This window comes from Schistocerca serialis, chromosome 1 (genome assembly GCF_023864345.2).
Source record: "Schistocerca serialis cubense isolate TAMUIC-IGC-003099 chromosome 1, iqSchSeri2.2, whole genome shotgun sequence".
In the NCBI taxonomy this organism is placed as follows: domain Eukaryota; kingdom Metazoa; phylum Arthropoda; class Insecta; order Orthoptera; family Acrididae; genus Schistocerca; species Schistocerca serialis.
Window position 1 is genome coordinate 1,081,423,843 of NC_064638.1, and position 6,363 is coordinate 1,081,430,205.

The window sequence follows — 6,363 nt, forward strand, 5'->3', positions numbered from 1 at the left end:
TGCGTGTTCAAATTGCCGATTTGAGTGACCTAAAGATTTTCGTCCAGGTAACCATGGGAGAGCTTTGACACCGAGACAGTGTTTCTAGGAAAACTATCAGCAACTTTTTGAGCCCAACAAAATAACAGAATGAAATGTTTCCGTGACACTTGCAAGATAGGGAATAATGTATTTGTATTTGTAATTGTAATTGTGTAATTTTTTTATATGTTTTATTCCTGAAGGGACAGCAAGTGTAATATTATATCATTAACATATGTTTTTAGAATAGTTAGTGTATATTTTTTTTGTTCTGGGTTATCAAGTTCATGTAGCATGTTTATTAGAATATTTGGTACAAGGATGCTTTACTTTTTAGCCAGTGTCGTAGTACTTACGTAGTGGCTCTTGTTGCATTGGTCAGTAAGGTTGTCACAGGGGACAAGAGTTCGTATTGCACAACAAATATCGGAATTAACTGATGTATTTTGATGTCGTGGACAGTAATAATCTTGTTGGTGTGTTGACTGAAGCTACTTATTTTCATTATCACTGTGGTTATATTTCACATTGAAGTGTAACGGAGGCTAGTCGAAATGCAAGTTTTTGTCGTCTAAATATGTAACAACAGAGAAATGAGCAGTAGAGTAAATTACGAGAGTTACTGGTGGATTCAAGCACTTATTGCTAATTATATACTGCATGTATTGATCAAAGATGATGTACTGATTAGCTCAGCAGCAGGTATTTGTACTGGTGGACAAGTATAAGGTTAAACTTACAGTCGAGTACTGGTGGCAATTGCTTAAGTGATGATAGTTTATGAGGTATGACATGATGTCTTAGATGAACTATATTACGTAATCAGTATGTAACTTGTGGTATATTTCATTGTTTTTTTTCTCAGTTTTATTTCTCTGTATGTTTGATGTACATTTTAGAGTAATGGTAAGGAGCCTGACATTCTACATCTAACTAGTGTATGCAATTTTTTTTCTTTTGTTGATTTTGTTTTGTATTTAGACGTTGCCGTGTAAAGATTATTACAACGCAATTAATGAATGACAGATTACTTGCTCTATGTTTGGATGGTGAGCTATTTAAAATATTATGAGTACAATTAGTATATTTTTATTTGTTATAGAATTAGTGAAGTTTGGATTACTCCTAAAAATAACGGACATCCCGGTAACTAAGCAAATTTTTATTTCGCCATTATTTTTTATTTGCATGATGTAATATTTTATTTGTCATTTGGATTGTTGTAAATTTGTATGTGTACGTTACTCCGGACTGTGGAGACTACAATAATGCAACAACTGTGTCAATAATTTGGTAAAGTAACACCTTTTGGTCGTCTATTTGAGGTCACCATGGGCTAACGTCTCCTCCTGGTTATTATGAGGACTTGCTACGTTTGTTCTAATACAGGTTTCTTAAAAAAAGCGTTAGATCATTACGAGATCATAAGATAATCACCAATGTAAAGCCATGCCCACTGGGCAGAGTTTCTCATGTGTAATTGTAGTATAAAATGTAATGGTGTATTTAGGTTATCTGTGAATCATGATAGAATTTATCGGAATAAAAAAAAAAAAAAAAAAAGATAGTGAAAAGAAAAAGATTGGTGGCCTTTTTCTTCGAATAGTGTGTAGTCATGATATCCAAAATTTACAATGTGTGCGCCATTCACATTCAGTGTGATGGCTACTTGTTGATCAAAGCCGTTGAGTAAGAAAGAAAATGAGGTAGTGCCAGTGCGTAGTGAATAATCAGAGTTGTGTAAATTACTAATAGTCAGATGTGCGTTATCCGTTTCCGTTGCGTAATGTTCAAACATGAGAATAATTTGTTGCTTAATTGTGAGTACTAGAGCTCACAATCAGTCAATGATGTTTTGCGATAAATAAGAATAATTCCACTCGCTTGGCAGACAAATCATCTTGCAAGCCTGACTGCTTGATGCCACAGTATGAGCAAGGCATGTGGGTGCCTCTCACCACTAGAAGCAGTGGCAGGAAAATGACGAATGTAGCAAATAAAAATAAAAAGCAACAGTCGTAATGGTAATTAATTTATGTGCTAGTGACCCTAACAGGCTTCGGTTAGCTCATGAGGAACCAGTGCCCGGAGACACTGCGTAATTCCATGAGACTGGGGTCACCAACTGGTATCTTTACGTCACGTTCAGTAGCTGAAGCTTTAGCCTGATACTAAAATATTTTTAGCCCACCTCTGCCGCTGTCTAAGGTCCAGAAAGTCGAGGAATTTTGTAAGTCGAGGTAGGAACTTGGGAAGATGTTGGTTTTATGTCTCCCTTATTGAAGCGTTTTTAAGGGTAATCTATATTGTTTTCTGGATCCAAAAACGAGTCGCAGGTTGCCTGCGTAACAGCCTCCAGAGGTAATAAAGTGTGATTTAAATTTTTTCGTGTAATTATTGACCGAATTTAGAAATTGGAAATTCTTTCATAATATCATGCAGCTTTACTGTATGACATGGAGAGCTGCATCAAACCAGTCTCAGGACTGAAGACCACAACAACAACAACTTCATAATATATTCATTTCAAGGTACAATCTTATATTAAAACGCTAAGGCAAGTACTATAGTTAGAAACCGTTTTTTAGTCTTGAGATAGTGTTACTGACGGCGCGTAAATACACGGACTTTATTCAACCAGAATTGTAGATTACGAGCATATAAAGGTTTTGCATGTGTCATTCTCTCGTTTGGATGTGAGCCTGCTATCAGCTCAGCAGTGGACTCCCTAGACCATTCCGTACATCTTAATAAGTGGGTACAATTTGTTGCTCCAGTACTTCACTTTCCAGGTGACTTCAGTTGGGAAATCCAGATGATTAAGGTCGGGTAGCCTTGGACGCCAAGGTACAGGCATTGCTCGACATATCAATATTACAACATACTTGCGCGTTAGATGTCACATTAAATCAGGAGCAAAATGCCACGTTTGCCACCAATGTTACAAGGGGAGCATATTCAAGCAGTGCTGGAAGGTCCCACGGCAGTAACTAAAAGTACTTTCGTCCACCACGTTTTACTGGAAGAATTTGTGGCTGAATGTGACTATCATCTACTACTCCAACCAGAAATTCGCAGAGCGGGAAGGCACAGTGGCCTGCACACTCGACTTGAATTCGGGAGGACGAGGTTTCAAATCCCTTTCGGGCTATTTAGATAAGTTTTCCGTGATTTACATAAACCGCATAAGGCAAATACGGGGCATGTCCGGTATCCTTCCTCATGCTTTCTTAATCCGAGCGTGTGCTTCGTCTCCAATGATCTCGTTGTCGACGGGACATAGAGCACTAATTTTTCATCCTTTGCCAACCACGCATTCAATCAGAAATGTTGCTGATGTGGTAACTTATAAACAGTACGACTGTTTACGGCAAGTTTGGACATAATTAGAACAGAATTAATCGAAAAGTGTACAATCCAACTACATTTGTTCAATAAAGAAAATATCTACTACTGATGTCATGACTACTGCTGATCACACATCCGCAATTCGTTGGCCACCAGCTCCTTTCACAACCCATCTTTAATGATAATGTTTCCTTTTGTTGTGATACATTTTCTCCTCTGTCAACTGGATCATTAATTACGTTGTATTTTTTGTAATAAAACCCCTAGGCAAGTACATTTTATGTTAGTGTCTTTCAGTAAATGTCGTGCGTGTACTTGGGTATAGGTCCGCGACATCAGTGACTGAAACTGGAACTCCTATCATGTTGCACTGAAGAAATACACAAACTAAAGCCAAAGAAGAGTTGCATCAATCTCTGCATCATTGGTTGGTCAGTGATAAAATTACATAAATGTTTCGCCATTCCCAGTGGGAAACGCTGCCAGAAGTCTGAGATATTGCACCGTGAGTTTGCTCATAAAATTCCGGTATTCTGCTTTCTAAAGAGAATGGAGAAATTTCTGCTTTCTCCCATATGCACGAACACATTGTGCAAGTTGAGGGTAAAATTATTTAATTTCATGCTTATACGAATATTGCCAATATCTGTTTATTCTGCGAATGAAATAGAAACGTGATAAAATTTTCCTCTGTCCGAACGGGCCCAACGGTATCGACAGATCGCCATGTCATCCTCACTGGATGCCAATATGGAGGGTCGCGTGAACATCACAAAGCTCTCCCATACGCTGTCAGTTCTCGCGACCGGAGCGGCTACTTCTCAGTCAAGCAGCTCGTCAACTGGCGTCAGAATGGCTGACTGCGGAACATCGCCTGCCAACAAGACTCCGAAGATCCAGGCGATCACCCATCCACATGCTAGTCATGCCCGACATTAACTAACTTTAGTGATCTGATGGGAAGCAGTGATACCAATACGGCAAGGCCATTGTCCAGCAAATATTACTGGTGCACTGTACTACTTGTCACACAATATGTGGTAGGCAGCTCGGAACATTTGCAAGTATTATACGGGCTGATTCAATTGCTCCTACCTACGGGTTTTATGCAACCCATACGTATTCAAATACATTGGCTAGTCTGAAAGAAAGCCATAATAGAAGTAAAAACGTTGAGTTTACTTGTCGTTGGTGAATTGATCGAGACTTGTGGTTACAACACACCAATGACATCTGTGCGAAGTATTGTGTTATTTTGTACAAATCTGTTTTGAATGTAAAATGATTTTATACCACGTGTAAGATTTTCAAGTGCATTGCTAGCTACGTGCAAACTATTAGTCCTATAGAAAATACGATCAAGACATTTTTTTGGAGGAAACTTAACTATATGCTTAGTACACGAACTTCACTAAAAGTCGCAAACAAAAATGTAGCTGCCAACGGGCCCTATTATGAAGGGTACATCATAATTAATGGCCCAACTGACAGGAGTGAAAATATACAATAACGAAAGGAAACATTTTCAATAAACATGGGTTCTGAAATGAGCTCGTCGTGAGGGGATAGTGGATGTGTGATCACGAGTCGTCACGGCTTCAGTATGAAATATTGTCTTTATTAGGACAAATGTAGGTGGATAGTAAACTTTTTGATTAACTCCTCTAATTACGCTCAAATTCGACGTAAATCTACGTACTGTTTATTAGTAATCACATTAGCAATGTTTCTCATTGAATGCGTGGTTGGGAAAGGATGAGAAATTTGTGTTTAATGTTCAAAGATTAGCGCATCTATAGCAAAAGTGACCATATGGTATACGCCTATTTGGCCGCACACAAACATCAGTAACTCACTAAACTTAGAAGCAAAGTCTAAGGAAGAAATATCACGATTGGACATAATTCTATACAGGGTGATTTAGTTCCCCCTACTTATAGGTTTTATGAAACTCGCAATGATATTAAAAACATCACACAAGATGTTCTATTGTCTCGCTTGCTATGCAAGGAAGCGTATCCAACTACAAAGTTTAAGTACTCTCAATTTCCTACAAAAAGGTACTGGTCATTTTTCCTGAAGGACTAATAGTTTGTGCATAGTGAGCGAGAGAACAGAAAACGGCGTGCGCGGTTTATGAAGTCAATGCGAGTTTCATAAAACCTATAGTTAAGGACAATTAATCACAATGTACATTGTTATTTTCAATCGTGAGATTTATTCCTTAGAACTTGCTTCTGAGTGTAGTGAGTTAGTGACGTTTCTGTCCGGCCAAATAGACATATAGTATATGGTCAACTGTGTTATAGATGCGCTAATGCTTGAAAAAAGTTAGGTGGTAACTTTATTATCAGTCATCAACCTTACTGCTAATTTCAAACCATCATCGTTTCTTCCTATTTTGCGATGGTGTTTTCTTCGCTGGTGTTAACAGAACACATCCATCATCTGCCCCAGGAATTTATTTCCTTTCATCTTCGAATGACAAGTTCAACACTCGTGGCTAAATTAGCAGATGTCGAAGTAGTATATTCTTTATTGTAGTTATGAATTTTCAATAGGCTTCATTTATTATCCATTCCTTTTTGTACCACATTATTTCGTACTACACCTGGCATATTAATATTTAATGGTCTGTAACATCAGAACCGAATTTTGCTGTTTTACCTTTGTTATTTCTATTGTCCGTCTTCACCAATTACGAACTGTGTTCGAGACAAATAATTTCATAAACATCTTCGTCAGTTTTTGGTACCAGCTGATCTCTTCGGTTTGAGAAAGCTTTCTTAGACTTGTTGTGATATGCACCCTGGGAGAAAAGTTGTCAAACAAAATAAATGTTGGAGTTGAAATGATACCAAGCAGAAAACGCAAGTGATGTTACTCAAAATTCGTCGAAATTGTCAACAAAAAATGCTAATAGCTGTAAACGCACTTTAAAGCCAAAAAATTAAAACGGCTTCTTTTAGATAATGGTTTTTCAACCACTTTGCA